Genomic DNA, 17,426 nt, shown 5'->3' with positions numbered 1-17,426 from the left:
TTTACCACACAATGAGATTTGGTAGAACTAAAAACAGAAAAGTTGGATAAATTCAGCAGGTCTGGCAGTATCTGGGGACAGAGGAACAGAGTTAATGCTTCAGGTCCATATGATACTTCTACAGAACTGTTAACCGAGTAGAATCTTTGCCCTTAGTCATGACTGCCCATGAAGCTCCACAACATCTCCCTTGATCTTGTCTAAAGATAATAATAAATATCATTGAACCATACATAATTCCGATGGGTCTTGACAGGTTAGATAGACAGGAAGAGGTTGTTTCTGTTGCCTGGGGAACCTAGAACACGGGACATAGTTTCAGGACAAGGACTCAATCGTTTAGGACTGAGATAAGGGAAAATCTCTTCAATCAAAGGGTTGTGAATGTTTGAAGTTCTCTACTCCAGATGTTTGTGGATGCTACGTGATTGAAAGTATTTAAGACTAGGATAGTCAGATTTTTCATCTCTCAAGTGTCGATGGATATGGGGAGCATGTGGGAAAGTGAAGTTGAAACCGAAGATTAGCCATGATTATATTGAATGAACAGGTTCAAAATGCCCTGTGGTTTACTCCTGCTTCTATCGGTAATGTTATTGTGCTCGTGCTAACATGCGCAGGTCACATGATACTGATGTTTTTCAGGAAATAAGGGACAAAATCTAATGTTGACAATGGGTGTCTTGCCCACCAGCTAGAAAACTAGTGGCGGCCACTTATCTCTTCCCTTGGGTAAGGCCAGCTGAAATGATGTCCCCATCGAGCAATTAACTGGTCAATGTCAGGCTTTACTGAGATTCAGGACAAACTTCCTGCATCCGGACAATCAGAGGCTAACAGCAGTCCGTTTCCTATCAGTGCCACAAGAAGCAGCCCACCTGAGGCCGAGGACTGAGAAAAGAACCAAACCACAAGTGAGTGGGGGCGGTCTGGGAATCGTGGGGAGGGGTTCACTGGTTGAAAGTGGAGGGAGGTTACAAGGAAAGGCAGAAAGGTGACTCTCAATGGTGCATCCAATTTCCTGATGCCAGGATCCTTGACCAAGCACCAAGTGCCTTTGAAGGAGGGTCCCTCCTTGGAAAGGTATGTGCGGTAACTCTCACACCCATCCCGGTTGAGTTCCAGATGGAGGAGGCCTTTAAGTGGGCATAAATTGCCTGCTTTAAGGCTTCAATTAGCATCCAGGTTAAAGGCCGCCTGTGAACATTTCCACCCCAGATATAATTGGGCAGGGCAGAAAGGTGCGAGGTTCCCATCTTACACCTTCTCATCCATCCAAATGCCTCCAAAGTCATGCCAGGGAAGAAAGGGTGGGGGGCATTAAATTCAGCTCTAGGTGTACAGTGCACACTTAGACAGCATAATTCTAATTCAGTTCAATAATGTCACTCTTTTGCTTTCAGTAGAAGCTAAGGCCTTCAAGCATAAACTGTAACGGAAGCATTAAGAGGTACATTAAGAAGTAGCTGAAGAGATTATTCTGTTTGCATTTTTCTTTCAGATAGTAAGCATTACAGTTGCTAAGAAAAAATGGCAGATCAAAAATTTACAGATTAAGAAAAATTCAGATGCGGAAAGCCATATTAAACATGAGGACCCACAATTTATTATTAAATAAAAGGTTAACACTAAAATGCGATGAAAATAGTTGAGCAACAGAAAATGAGATTAGCAAGCAGTGTATGCAAATGTAAATTTTCTTACTGATGTCAGTATCAAATGTCAGCATGTTTATCACCTCAAAATTTTGAACCATAATTGAACATATACCAAGCCAAATAAGGATAATCTGGGGTGGTTTGGAGGAGGAATAATAGGATTGAACTCCCAGAGTACCTTTAAAGACCTTTTGCTCCAGCCTGCATATTTTTAAGAGGTTGCAATACTAAGATAGTTGATACATTATGGTAGCACAGTGGTTAGCACATTGCTTTGCAGCTTTAGGGTCCCAGGTTCGATTCCCCGCTGGGTCACTGTCTGTGCAGTCTGCACGTTCTCCTCGTGTCTTCGTGGGTTTCCTCCGAGTGCTCCTGTTTCCTCCCACAGTCCAAAGATGTGCGGGTTAGGTGGATTGATCATGCTAAATTGTCCTTCGTGTCCAAAGGGGTTGGGTGGGGTTGCTGGGTTACTGGGAGTTAAGTGAGGTGCTCTTTCAAAGGGCCGGTGCAGACTTGATGGGCCGAATGGCCTCATTCTGCACTGTAAATTCTATGTCTATGATACAGAAATTTGCAAACCTGATTTCCGATTCAACATCACCACCCAAGTATCTTGCCCTGTCTGATTCTGAGGAGTAGTAGCGGTTGAAGAAGACCTGGTCACCTGCTGCAGTAAAGGCTTCTCTACAGTTCACAGGTGGTTTTTGCTGTCGCATAATTTCATAAGCTCTGCTGTTGCTCTAGAAAGAGAGAATTGATATCAGTGTGCTCGAGAAACAGCATTCAAACCACCACCATCTTGGAATAGGAAACAAAGAGGGCAACAGATATAAGAAACCAATAGTAACTGCAGAAAAGTTATGGGACAGTAAGAGGTGTTTGCCCATTGTGTCTGTGCCGGTGAAATAAGAGATAAAAGAATCAGTCGCTCACTTTAATCCCACTTTCTAGCAGGAACATTGAAGACTGTGTGTGTGTGTGTGTGTGTGTGTGTGTGCATGTGTGTAGTAGTTGTTGAGATCTTAAAGAAGTCAGGTGGTGATTGTTAAGATATCAAAGAAGATAGAGTATGGGCAAGGTTAGATCTGGAGAACCAGTTTACTGTTTTTAAAAATATTTTTATTCAGGACATTTTACACTATACCCAATGTTCATTCAACTTCATGCAATTTTCATAATAAATAAATCATGCACCATCCCAAGGGCAGCATGGTGGCCTAGTGGTTAGCACAACCGCCTCACGGTGCTGAGGTCCCAGGTTCGATCCCGGCTCTGGGTCACTGTCCGTGTGGAGTTTGCACATTCTCCCCGTGTCTGCGTGGGTTTCGCCCCCACAACCCAAAAATGTGCAGAGTAGGTGGATTGGCCATGCTAAATTGCCCCTTAATTGGAAAAAATAATTGGGTAATCTAAATTTAAAAAAAAAAGAATAATGCACCATCCCACCCTATGTGTCCCGTTTTATTTTTTGCAAAACCACCAGTTTACTGTTACCCTCAGAGAACAGCTTAACAGGAGCAGCACATTGTGTGGTAAAGTTACTGGAATTTTACAGATTAGAAAAACTATAAGAATTGCTGCCATCAGAAGGGGAAGTGGGGGGGGGAGCTCTAAGTCTATTTTAAGGCAAGATCTTCTTGGAAATGTTTTAAAAGTACTGTCAAATGTGTGTACGTAATCTCGTGTTTGAAGAGTATTTTTTATTTCTTTGCTTTAATAAATGTTTACCTTTAATGTAAAATCACCACAACTGATCTAAGAAGTTTCTTCCTGATTTCAGAAAACCCCGTCATAATACACAAATTGCAAAACCCTTCTGGCAGTTGTTTCAAGTTCCCCTCTGGGATTCGGGCAGCTCAGCACTTTCCGTTTGCTGCGCCATAACAATAGAGACGGAAATGAAGGAGGAGCGGCGGCTGCAATGTCATTATAATTCTGTAGATAGAGGAGGCCCAACGACAGAATTTACTTATTTAGAGGCACCATTACACCACTGGTGTATTCTATAGACTTGAGACAGAGAATGCACTTACAATTGATAAGCATTAAGAAAGACTAGCAGCACTTAAAGTTATTAAGTCACCTGGATTGAATGAGATGCATCTCAGGATACTGAGGTAAGCATAGTTGGAAATTGGGAATAATCTTCCAAATTAAATATGATGAGTCAAGCGTTATGGGGAGTTACAGGGGAAGACAAAAGAGTGGAGTTGAGCCCACAACCAGATCAGTCATAATCTTATGGAATGACAGAGCAGGGGAGCAGTTATTTGGATAGATTGGAGAAGTTGTGAGAAGGTACACAGGAGATCTGATAGAGATATTCAAAATCATCAGGGGCTCTGACAGAATAGAGTAAAACTGTACTTTTGGTAAAAAGGATTGAGAACCAGAGGCCCTGATTTAAGTTGATTTGCAAAAGAACCAACAGAAATCTGTTTGCATTGACTTCCACATTTCCGTCTACCCCGATAACCTTTGATTCTATTGCCCAATAAGAATCTGTCTACCTCGGCCTTAAAAACATTTGATGACCCTACCTCCGCCACCTGCTGAGGCAAAGAATTCCAAGATCGCACAACCTTCTGAGAGAAATAAATTCTCCTGATCTCTGTCCTATTAGGGTGACACCTCCTTTAAAAAAATAGTGGCCCCTAGTTCTGGACTCACTCACAACAAGAAATATCATTTCCGCGTACACCTTGTCAATATCACTCAGCATCCTATTTACTTCAATCATGTTACGCCTCACTCTTCTAAACGCCAGGGCAAACAAGCGCAGTCTTTCTAATCTATCCTCATAAGACAGGCCCGGTATCCATCTAGAAAGCCTCCTCCGAACCACCTCCAATGCATTTGCATCCTTCCTTAAATAAGAAGATCAAACTGCACACAGTATTCGATAGGTGGTCTCTCTTCTCCCACCCCATATAACTGAAGCATAACATCTTACTTTTATGTTCAATTCTTCTCGTACTAAAGGATGGCATTCCATTAGTCTTCTTGATTACATACTGTACCTGCAAACAAATGTTTTGTGACTTGTGTAACTTAGCTGTTTGCTCTATTATGTCGGTATTTCAGTAGTACTTCATTGGCTGTGAAGTGGTTTGGGATGTCTCGTGTTATCCAGATACAAGTCTTCCTTTTTTTACACATTAGCTACTACAATGAAATTAATCCATTCCATCCATGTTTGATAACTCAGCTAACATTTTATATATATTAAAATGCTTCTACAGAAACAAAATTTAGTGAACCACATCTTGGATTGCAACAAAATTAACACTGACCAACAAACCAAAATTTGCAACATTGAATATTTACGAGACAGATTTCCTCTTAAATGCTGTGTGTGGAACATCGGGCGCGATTCTCCGCAAATGCGGCGAGTCGTAGAGGCTGCCATGAAACTGGCCGTGTTTCACGGCAGCCTCTGCGCCCCCTCCCGGGACCCGATTCTCCCCCCCCCGGGCGGGGCTAGCAGCGGGGTCCCGTGAAGCACGGCATCGCAGGCTTTGCGACCGTCGCTAAGTCCGCGCGCCAAGCGTCACGCCGGCTGATGCGCACGATGACGTCAGCCGCGCATGCGCGGATTGGACGGCTCCAACCTGCGCATGCGCGGGGCCGTCATCTCCCTCGACCGCCCCGCAGACTGATCCTGCAGGGCGGCGGAGGGAGAAAGAGTGCGTCCGTTAGGGACGCACTGCCCGCGATCGGTGCCCACCGATCGTGGGCCCATGCCCCCTTTGGCACGGCCGTGGTAATGCCGTGCCAATCGGGGCCCTGGATGCCCAGAACAGGCATGTTGCGGCCATTTTTACGACGGCAGCAAGCAGGTGTGTTTGCTGCCGTAAAAACGGTCGTAAAGGCTTGGGTCTTCGGCCCATCGGCCTGGGGAGAATCGCTGTTCGCCGTAAAAAACGGCGAGCAGCGATACGTGTCGTGGGGCGGCAGCGGGGGGGGCGTGAAAAATGTCGGGGACGCCCTCCCACTGTTCTCCGACCCGTCGTGTGCAACGGAGAATCGCGCCCATTGTGTGGGTTGAGAACTTATGGAAAAACAGCGCAAGGAAGATCATATGCCTATAACATAAACACTGTGTTTATCTATTGGCCAAATGGAAAAAATAATCACCTTAATAGTAGCAAAAGTTTTTCACTTCAAATGTTTTTTTCTTTTTCTGATTGCTGCCTCTGTGACTTTGGGAGAGGCCTGCAATCTACAGAGATTGAAGAGCTTCCCTGAAAGGAACCTAATGTTGATGCCTGTTGGCATGTCTCTTGCGGGTTCTTTCACCATGATATCGAAGAAGAGATTGAAGAGTTGGGAGTGCAACACATTGTCCAGCCAAGGAGGCCACCAAGCCCTGTGGGATTTCCCACACCTTTAAGCTTATTGGATAGAAAATTCTGCACTGCTTGTTTACCTTGACACTTGAATTCTAATGCAGATAATTCTGTAATCTCAGCTAGATGCCGAAAAGGAACTGCATTTGCAGGAAGTGAAAATGGCAGCTACAAATTCATAACTTTATCTGTTCAACATGTGTGCTCCTGCTCATAGTGCAGGATTCTGAAACCATACCTGACGCATGCTTCAGGCACCAGAAAATCCACAGCTGGAATTCAATAGGTGGGATTCTCCGACCCGGCGTGGGGTCGGAGAATCGCCTTGGGGGGGGGGGAAATCACGCTCCACTGCTCCAATGCCGCTCCACCGATTCTCCGGGGAGAGCCTCTATGGTGGCCTGGCCGGCGATTGGGGCCTACCGATCGGCAGGCGGGCTTATCCCAGTGGGGGCCTATGTTCCTCCTGCAGCCATCTGGGATGGCCACTTACAAAGGAAACATGGATACTTGGAAAGAATCAAGGGAAATATGGCCAATACAGGATTCAGGCAAACTCAGAGCCTGAATGTATATTTGCTGACAGAGAACCAGACAGTATTGAAATCCCCAGCCGATTTGCATTCTAATGGCCCATTTCCCCAGGACAAAGGACCGGTACTCAGGTATCAGATACAATTCCAGACACATCGGCACCACTCCCTTCACCCAGGAAGCCCAAACAGCCAAGGCCAATGACCGCTGAGGACACGCCCAGCTATCAAGGCACCTGCCCCTTTATTGGTTCAAATTGACGGCAGTAATCGAAGCCTGCCGAATTATTGGGTCCAAAGCTAAGGACCGCCCAAAAGAGCGCGAACCCCAAAAGATAAAGCGAGACACTGCATGTGTTCGATCTCTTTTGGCCCTGGCACACCGGCACTCTTCGGCCCGGCCTATACCTGAAGCCAACTGCAGCACCACGACCAGAAGCAAGATCAAGATCAACGATCGCTACCAGACGGATGAGCCGAGCAGAACCGAAGTTACTTCTCCAGACCCAGCCACTCCAGATCCGAACAAAGGGTCTGTTCTTCTGCCCAAGCCAGGTGCCTGAAAGTTAAGTACAGTTTGTTGTCGTGTTAGGTGTAGTTTAGCTTGTAGTGTTTTCATGTTGTATGTGTGAGTTGATCTTGTGTGTAAATAAACTATTGTTGAACTTGAACTAACAGACTAGTTGTTGGGTCTTTGATCAATATCCGGTTGAACCTTGTGGTAGTATCATCTGATACCTGGCGACTCTGAAAAGCAATAGGTCTCCGCCATGTTGCGTCAGGACCGCCGCAGAAATGGAAACCCACGCGCATGCGCAAACACTCGCCGGCCGTGGAGCGCATGCATGGACCCGCACGCCCGTGCTGATGCCCAAATCGGCAGCTGGAGCAGTGTTGGCCCCCTGTGCGCCACAGGATCGTTGATCCTAGGGGCCAGATGACGCCATCGTAAAACGCTCCGGCATTTACGCTGGCGTCAACACTTAGCCCCAGGATCGGAGAATCCCGCCCAATATTATACATTCTACCTTATATCACAGATGATTATTTTTCTTCGGTAATCACTCGCTAACGAATATGATTGGCCATCTAAGGAACTCCTGTGTCACTGGTCATGGGTTCTGTGGGTTTTTGCATGACTGATGAGCCCGATCCTAGAGCTGCATTTCCAACAGTAGTCACTATTGTTACTTTGGCATTCATTTGTAGGAAGACAAACAGCAATGTACTAAATGAGTATCCATCCATTTTCACTTGTTCCGGTTGTAGGAAGAATGTTTTACATGGCAGTGGGAAAATTCCACGCTTCATTTAAACCACAACCATGCAATATTTTATTTTGACCTGAACAGGCAAATGGATCCTTGGTTTAAAATCTCGCTCTAAACACCTCAGGCAACTTGGCACTCCCTCACTGAGGTGTCTGTCTGGATTGCATGTTCAAGTCTTGGAGAGTGACTTAAATTCATGACCTTCTGACCAAGAGGTGAGATTGCTACCCACTGAACTAAGCACCACAGTTAGTTCAATGTTAAACTTGGTCCAAAAATGCAATTCACCACTTAAAATACAACTTAGCTTTGTTCAGTCAATCATCGTCCCAATTTCAAAACAGGACAGGCAAAAATGGAATTCTACAGAAAGAAATGTGCAAAAGGGCTTACTTTAATTAGCAGGATTCTTTCTATGCTCCTCTAATCAATCAAACAGCTTGCCACCACTGGGTTTCTCATTTCTAAGGAATCAAAAACTGTTGGGAAATCTGGATGACGAACAGCACTTTAATGAGAAAAAGTTCAAATTCAATTTAGATTTTGTTGTAGTCTCTGCACTGAAACTTCAAAAACAATGACCAGCATTTTACACCTCTGACCCCCCCCCCACTCCCTACTCTGGCAGATTTTGAGATGGGGGGGGGGGGGGGGGGGGAAGAGTTTAAATAGCACCCATGACCCAGATACAATTTTGTGACGGGTCGGATTGGGCATCAGATGTGAAGCCCACCCATACCAATTAAGGTCCTGAGATGCCCAGCTTCAATTTTTAGGCTGACAGGTGCCCGGTGAATGCCGATGAGAAACAAAAAAAAGTTCTCACACTCGAGATTGGGCTGCAAAGTCAGGGGTGAGGGGGAGGGGGAGGAGTCAATTGGAAGGCCCTTTCAAACTTGGGTACCCTCCCCTCAGGGACCGGAGAACTCTGGTCCTCCCTCTACCTCCAGCATACCCCATGATGTGAAGATGCCGGCGTTCTTTGTAGCCAAGTTCCGCATACATGTGTACGGCCTCAACCGGGACATTGGATTCATGTCGCATTACATTCACCCCGCACCATCTGGCCTGGGCTTGCAAAATGCTACCAACTGCCCTGGCTTGAGCCAATTCACACCTTTTAAATCTGTGATTATCCCTCTCTACCAGTCGCTCTGTCTGGATCTGTAAAGACTTAATTACCTGCAAAGATTCACATTCAAAGTAACGTTTTGCATCATTGACTTTATCTATATATGTGTTTCTGGAACCTACTTCTTCATTCACCTGAGGAAGGACCTGCGCCCCGAAAGCTCCTGATTCGAAACAAATCTGTTGGACTTTAACCTGGTGTTGTAAGACTTCTTACTGAGCATACTCCATGACAGCAAATTCACCTTGCGACCCCCTACCCTCCCGTTTTTGCGACCCCGGTACTTACCAGAAGTGCAGTCCCGGAACCTAATCTGAGGCACGGCCCTGCCGTAACTCTTCTGGCCACTGCAACATTGCGCCTGGGTGGGTTGGAGAGCTGTCGGCCAATCAGATTGGCTGACAGCGCTCCAAGGCAGGACCTCTGTCGAAATGCAGATGGAAGTCTCGCCTGCTGCCAATCAACACTGATTTAAGTATGAAATAGCAGAGGGCCTAGGACAGTATGGTGGCGCAATGGCTAACACTGCTGCCACACGGTGCCTCCCAGGTTCGATCTCGGCCCCGGGTCACTGTCCGTGTGGAGTTTGCACATTCTCCCCGTGTTTGCATGGGTTTCTCCCCCACAACCCAAAGATGTGCAGGGTGGTTGGATTGGCTACACTAAATTGCCCCTTAATTGGGGAAAAAAAATGAATTGGGTACTCTAAATTTATAAAATAAAAATAATAAATAAATAAGTGGCAGTGGGCCTGCTGGAGTCAGTGGGGATGCGAAACCCTGCTGACTCTCGGATGATGGACACCAACTGCTCGCCATCCTGAATTTTAGGCCAATGAATATAATAAAGAACTACATCACGGATCAAAGTATCAGCAGCTATTTTGTGATGTATTCCTGCTGTGCAGCTTTCCATAAATTTGTGTACTGTCACCTAACTGACTGAATTATTAGTATCACTTTGAGTATTACCGAGCACAAAGTATTTTGCCATGCAGGTCAACAAAGTGAATAACAATTTAAAAGGTTTTGTTGGGATATCCCTTTGAACCATGAACAATGCGCCATATTTTATTTCTCTATCACGAGACTGAACTATTACATGAATGACTCAAACGTACGAGTTGGAACAACCACTGTACAGTAGAATACTATAATGCCACATACACGAGCAAAGCATCAACTGCTCTCCAACGGTCATTTCCTGCTCACAAAGTAGATAAGTTTATACAAATAATTGTGCCGCTATCTTAACAGTGTACCTAATTAATATTGCTCACCTCATTGTTTATTTTACAACATTTTGCTGTGATAAAGCTTCAATGAAATGTGAAGTATTTAAGAATGAAGAATCTCAAAACATACCTGCCTTTTACATTGTACTCTTGATTTGCAAACTCACACAGGTTAATTTGGGGTCGTCTTCCTGAACTGAAATATCGAGACATCAAAGTCTGCAGCACCTGCTCATCTCGGTAATTATCGCAGCAAAATGAAAGCAGCAATCCTTTCAAACAACTTTCAACTGCCAAAGCCAGTTCAGGATATTTCAGTCTGAAGCAAGCACCTAAACAAAAATAATGTCTTAATTTTAAAGTGCATACTGTTCAATATTTTTAAATTCACACTACACATAAAACATGTTTTCAGACTACATTACCTTAAACACATGGCACTGAGAAAACTCTTGCCAAGTTACACTTGTGACTGTACACAAATCACTTGTTCAAATGAAAAACACAAGTCATCACACCACATATCTGAAGGGCATTTGATTCACTTCCTGCCAATCGAAGCTCCACTGATCTGTAATTCTTTCCTTTCTGTCTCCAAGTCATCCATCTGTGATCATGTCTCATATGCAGCACAGTCACATTACAGACCGTGGTGTCAAGAGGGATTATGGTACCCTGCTACAATATGTTGAAAATGCTGCTTTTGAGTAAAGCTGAACCTTCAATGGGTTAAATTCACAGGATGGCATGGCTGGGCCTTTTAGATTTGGATTCAAGTATTGCTTCCCATATTAAAAGTTTGCCTGATTATTCAGTTATCATTTGCACCTACTCTGGTCACATTTTTGTTATTCTTTCATTGGATATGGGTGACACTTTTGCTGCTAATCTCTTATTGCCCTTCAGAAGGGGTGACTCACCTTCTTGCAGTCTATCTGGTGTGGGTACACCTTCTGTGCTGCTGACTTTATTTCTCGGAGAGCAGCAGGGATCAGAGCTGGGGGAAGGAGGGAGAGATTTCCTCTGGTCATATTTCACTGCCTAACATCAGAGTTAACAAATAGAATGGGGCAAAAAGCATGCACAGATACAATGAGTTCTCACAAACCTATTGGCTACAGGGAGATGGCTCTGGGCTTGAACTTGAAGTTAAGAGTTAGCAGAAAAAATTGAGAGAAATACTGAATAGCTGAGGCAACATCTGAACAAAGAAATAACTTGCATGCGTATAGCATTTTGCATGATTAGGTAAGGTAAATTTGCAAAAGTCCCAGATGATCATAGGACATATAATGGGTTGCCTCCTCCCTTTATCCTCGTTAGAATAATAATCTCTTTATTGTCACAAGTTGGCTTACATTAACACTGCAATGAAGTTACAGTGAAAAGCTCCTAGTTCTCGCGCCTGTTCGGGTACACAAGTTTGTATACTCGGCCTCCCAGTTAACATTGTATATAGTCGTATCTTCAAATAAAGAACTCACTATTATTTTACCAATCCTTGTCATATGATTGGTACCTGTATGTTGAATGGAAACATGTAACAGCTTCTATGTGGATTGTTGGGCGGTTTGATTTATAAAGTTGGTTTGGGATTTGTTGTTACATCATGATGATGATGCTATGCAGAATGCAAGAGACCATGGCAAATTACGACATATACTCCAGTGAGCACAGAAGTAGTCCTGGCAGAGAGAATTCAGAATGTCCAAATTACTAACAGCACGTCTTTCGGGACTTGTGGGAGGAAACCGGTTTACCCAGAGGAAACGCACGCAGACACAGGGAGAACCTGCAGACTCCACACAGATAATGACCCAAACAGAGAATCAAAACTAGGACCCTGACGCTGTGAAGCAACAGTACTAACCACTGTGCTTCCGTGCCGTCCTCTTATGCTGTCATATAATGGAAACCACGCTGCCACATGAGAAACATTATCGAGCAGTCACTGGGGTCCTCAAGCAACGGTTCCCCTGCCAGCATTACGCAAACTTGCCTGCCCACCACCGGATCTCACTTTCCCAGATGTCATTCTGCCCGATCCGGACACCTCGTTTCATGAAGCCACTAATCTGGCTGCATGCCAACCGGTCAAGACACCATCATCTCCGCCTTCACCTCTCAGGCGGTCCACAAGAATCCGTCGACAGCCTCAACGACTGGACTTATAGATAGTTCCTTGCATATATGATGTTATGTTTCTGCCCGCTAGACACCTTACATGTACATATCCATCCACTCACCCATTTTGTATATAATTACTCTTGTAAATATGTCATTTCTGCTCTAAGCAGCCGACAATTTTTTTTTAAAAAGAGGGGATGTCATAATATGTACCACCCATGCACATCATGAGGTAAAAGCAGGCAGTGACAGGTGAGCCAATCAATATACAGAACAAACACCACCAATCACAAGACAGGACACCAGAGGGGGGCTTCCATCTATAAAACACACGAGACATCAGCACTTTGCCTCTTTCCACTGGTGATAGCTGTAGTGGCAGTCAGGGTGTACAAATCATTCAACACTTCCTACACATGGATCAGAGCTAGCTTGGTCGAGATACAGTAAGAAGTCTTACAACATCAGGTTAAAGTCCAACATGTTTGTTTCAAACACTAGCTTTCGGAGCACTGCTCCTTCCTCAGGTGAATGAAGAGGTATGTTCCAGAAACATATATATAGATCAATTCAAAGATGCCAGACAATACTTAGAATGCAAGCATTTTCAGGTAATTAAATCTTTACAGAACCAAAGGTAGGGGTAACCCCAGGTTAAAGAAGTGTGAATTGTCTCTAGCCAGGACAGTGGGTAGGATTTTGCACGCCCAGGCCAGATGGTGGGGGATGAATGCAATGCGACATGAATCCCAGGTCCCTGTTGAGGCTGCACTCATGTGTGCATTCACAAGACAGCCCTGAACGTCACCCAAGCACAACACAACGCCATCCGCGCTCTCAAGACCAACCGCAACATCGTCATCAAACCAGCAGACAAAGGAGGGGCCACCGTCATACTGAACAGAACGGACTACTGCAAAGAAGTATACCAACAACTCAACAACCAGGAACACCACAGACAGTTACCCCCAGATCCGACCAAGGAACACATCCGCCAACTCAACAGACTGATCATGACCTTGGATCCAGACCTTCAGAGCACCCTACGTGCTCTCATCCTCACTCCCCACATTGGAGATCTCTACTGCCTCCCAAAAATGCACAAGGCCAACTCACCAGGCCGTCCTATCGTTTCAGGCAATGGGACGCTGTGTGAGAACCTCTCTGGCTATATCGAGGACACTTTGAAACCCATCGTACAAGGTACGCCCAGCTTCTGTCGCGACACGACGGACTTCCTACAGAAACTCAGCACTCATGGACCAGGAACATTCCTCGTCACAATGGACGTCTAGGCACTCTACACCAGCATCCCCCATGACGATGGCATTGCTGCAACAGCCTCATTACTCAACACCGACAACTGCCAATCTCCAGACGCAACTTTGCAACTCATCCGCTTCATTCTGGATCATAACGTCTTCACCTTCGACAACAAGTTCTTCATCCAGACTCACGGAACAGTCATGAGGTCCAAATTCACACCTCAATACGCCAACATCTTCATGCACAAGTTTGAACAAGACCTCCTCACCGCACAGGACCTTCAACCGACGTTGTACACCAGATATATCACATGCCATTTTTTTCCTTTGGACCCACGGCGATGAATCACTGAAACGACTACATGATGACATCAATAAGTTCCATCCCACCACCAGACTCACCATGGACTACTCTCCAAAATCAGCTGCATTCTTGAACACACTCGTCTCCATCAAGGACGGTCACCTCAGCACTTCGCTTTACCGCAGGCCCACGGATAACCTCACAATGTTCAACTTCTCCAGCTTCCACCCTAAACACATTAAAGAAGCCATGCCCTATGGACAAGCCCTCCGTATACACAGGATGTGCTCAGACGAGGAGGAGCGTAACAGACATCTACAGACGCTGAAAGATACCCTCATATAAACGGGATATGGCGCTCGACTCATCGATCGACAGTTCCAACGCGCCACAGCAAAAAAGCGCACCAACCTCCTCAGAAGAAAACACGGGACTCAACCGACAGAGTACCCTTCGGCGTCCAGTACTTTCCCGGAGCGGAGAAACTACGACATCTTCTTCGCAGCCTTCAACACGTCATCGATGAAGATGAACATCTTGCCACGGTCATCTCCACACCCTCACTACTTGCCTTCAAACTGCGCAACATCAAACAAACAATTGTTTGCAGCAAACTACCCAGCCTTCAGAACAGCGACCACGCCACCACACAACCCTGCCATGGCAATCTCTGCAAGATGTGCCAGATCATTGACAGTACCACCATTACACGTGAGAACACCACCCACCAGGTACGCAGTACACACTCGTGCGACTCGGCCAACTTTGTCTACCTCATACGCTGCAGGATAGGATGTCCCAAAGCGTGGTTCATTGGCAAGACCATACAGACGCTGCGACAACGAATGAACGGACATCACGCGACAATCACCAGGCAGGAATATTCCCTTCCAGTCGATAAACTCTTCAGCAGTCAAGGGCATTCAGCCTCTAATCTCCGGGTAAGCGTTCTCCAAGACAGCCTGCAGGACGCGTGACAAAGCATGATTCGCCGAGGAGAAACTTATAGCCAAGTTCCGCACACATAAGTGCGGCCTCAACCGGGACCTGGGATTCATGTCGCATTACATTAACCCCCCACCATCTGGCCTGGGCTTGTGAAATCCTACCAACTGTCCTGGCTGGAGACAATTCACACCTCTTTAACCTGGGGTTACCCCTATCTTTGGATCTTTAAAGATTTAATTACCTGCAAATGCTCACATTCTCAGCATTGTCTGGCATCTTTGAATTTGTCTATATATATGTTTCTGGAACATACCTCTTCGTTCACCTGAGGAAGGAGCAGTGCTCCGAAAGCTCGTGTTTGAAACAACCTGTTGGACTTTAACCTGGTGTTGTAAGACGTCTTACTGTGCCCACCCTAGTCCAACGCCGGGCCGGCATCTCCACATCGTGGTCTAGATAGTTAGCTTTAGTTTACTTAGGGTAGTAGAGAGGCAACCCACAGGCAGCTGTGTGTTTCGTTACTAGAGTTCAATAAATCACATATTAAACCAACGGCTACAGTTGGTGTGTACTTGATCAGTTCATTGCACCGTGTGCAATCCGTGTTACCCCAGGGTGAACAACACAACAAACTGCTTCTAGTTTTTTTTATTTATCATATCACGTTTGTCAAACCTCAACAGCCTGCTGCATCTAATTTTAGTTACCATTCACACAGATTTGACAGGAAATCATTGAAGAGCATGTCCATGACAAATGGGGTGGACTTCTCCGCTCCATGATGCAGGAAATGCGGAAGCGATCGAGTTAAGAATAAAGGTGGCGCTGGCTGTCGAACCTTCCGCCATGTTCTGGGGCCCCGCTAGTGGTGACAACGCACTCCACGCCGAGTGCTGGCACGCAAACCGGCATTTTCATGCATTAATATATTACCCAGCTCAGTATTCTCTGGGCCTCCACGATGCTCCGAACCCGCCAGGCAAAGGTGGCGCAGGTGCGGTTCACTTATGGTATTTAAAAACAGGGCAGCACGGTGGCCTAGTGGTTAGCACAACCGCCTCACGGCGCTGTGGTCCCAGGTTCGATCCCGGCTCTGGGTCACTGTCCGTGTGGAGTTTGCACATTCTCCCCGTGTCTGCGTGGGTTTCGCCCCCACAACCCAAAAATGTGCAGAGTAAGTGGATTGGCCATGCTAAATTGCCCCTTAATTGGAAAAAATAATTGGGTAATCTAAATTTAAAAAAAAAAAAAAAAATGGTATTTAAAAACGTGGACTGGCGCCGTGGCTGCTGAGGGGGAGAGAGAGAGGAGGTAAGAAAAGTTTCCAAATGTGCAGCAATGGGCTGATAGTTGTACCTCTGGCTGGGAATTCAAAGACACTGTGGTGTTCCAGCACCTCTCCTGCAGGAGTCACCGGCATGGACCCCATCGCCTACTCCTCCCTCGGGGTGCCAGATGGCCCTCCGGGCTACTCCGTGGGACATAGGTGCAGCCAGAAAGTGTCCTGGATGCTCCATCATCACCTTGCACTGCCAGTCTTGGAGGCCAGCCCTTGTCTTGACAAGGGTCTCAATGCATTCGGTCATTGAGCAAAAGGGACTGGGCCACTTCCCTCAGAGATGGTGCCACATCACACTGAGACTGTGCCATGTCCCTCTGAGACTGGCTCAGGTCAACTAGCACCAGGCCAGTGCTCTCGACGCCCTCAGCCAAGGCCTGTTGTGACTGGGCCATGCTCTGGAGCGCCGCAGCAATGTCCATGTGGGCCTGGTGCATGGCTGCCTGTGGCAGGGCTCCAGTGTCCTGCACCACAGCCACCAGCAGCACAGCGTGCCCCAAGCTTTGACATCATGACCCATGGCCATGACCCTCACACCAAAGGCTTCCTCCACGGATGGCACACCTGATGACCTGGGTAGCATGCATTGTCAGCACCACTTCCTACTCCTGCAGGCAATTGAATTCCTCCAACTGCACCCGCAGGCACTGGAAAGTTGCTGACACCCTCTCCTGTAGACCTTGGCTCTGTGTCTGCATCTCCAACACTGACGGGACATCCATTCCATAAGCGCAAAACTCATCTGGAAGGCAGCTAGTCCCTGAGTCGGGCCACACTCTTACTCTCCGTGCCTTTGGAGGTTCCTACCGCCAACTGATGTACTACAGCATTTGTCATGTGCGCATCAGATAGTGTCCCAGGAGCCTCTTCACTAAAAATATCCACCGAGGTGGGTGTCTCTGGGATTGTGGAGGCCGTAGGTGATAGCTGTGGCGAAAAGTTGTCCCCAGACTAGTGTTCCCGGGTAGCGGCTGGGGGCGATAAACTCCGGACGGTCTGGCCTCGTCAGATGGTGATCCAGCAAGACAAAAGACAAGACACATGGTGCGATTTCGAGTAGGGTGGTGTTGGCGGGGAGGGGGGGGGGGACCCACGCAGACATGCGGAGAATGTGCAAACTCCACAAGGACAGGGACCCAGGGCCAGGATCGAACCCGGGTCCTCAGTGAGGCAGCAGTGCTAACCACTTTGTCACCATGCCGACCAACATCGCAATTCATTGGGGGCTCACTTGATTTTCTCATGCTAACTTCCGCCTGGGCGACT

At 46.5% G+C, this 17,426-nt stretch overlaps 1 pseudogene; it reads right to left on the bottom strand.

The window, feature by feature from the left end:
* The window catches only part of LOC119967539, a 112,794-nt pseudogene that overhangs the window by 59,901 nt on the left and 35,467 nt on the right, over nt 1-17,426 (bottom strand).

Source organism: Scyliorhinus canicula, chromosome 6 (genome assembly GCF_902713615.1).
Source record: "Scyliorhinus canicula chromosome 6, sScyCan1.1, whole genome shotgun sequence".
Lineage (NCBI taxonomy): Eukaryota > Metazoa > Chordata > Chondrichthyes > Carcharhiniformes > Scyliorhinidae > Scyliorhinus > Scyliorhinus canicula.
Note: the sequence above shows the minus strand (reverse complement) of the source record. Positions and strands in the feature narration are given on the sequence as shown.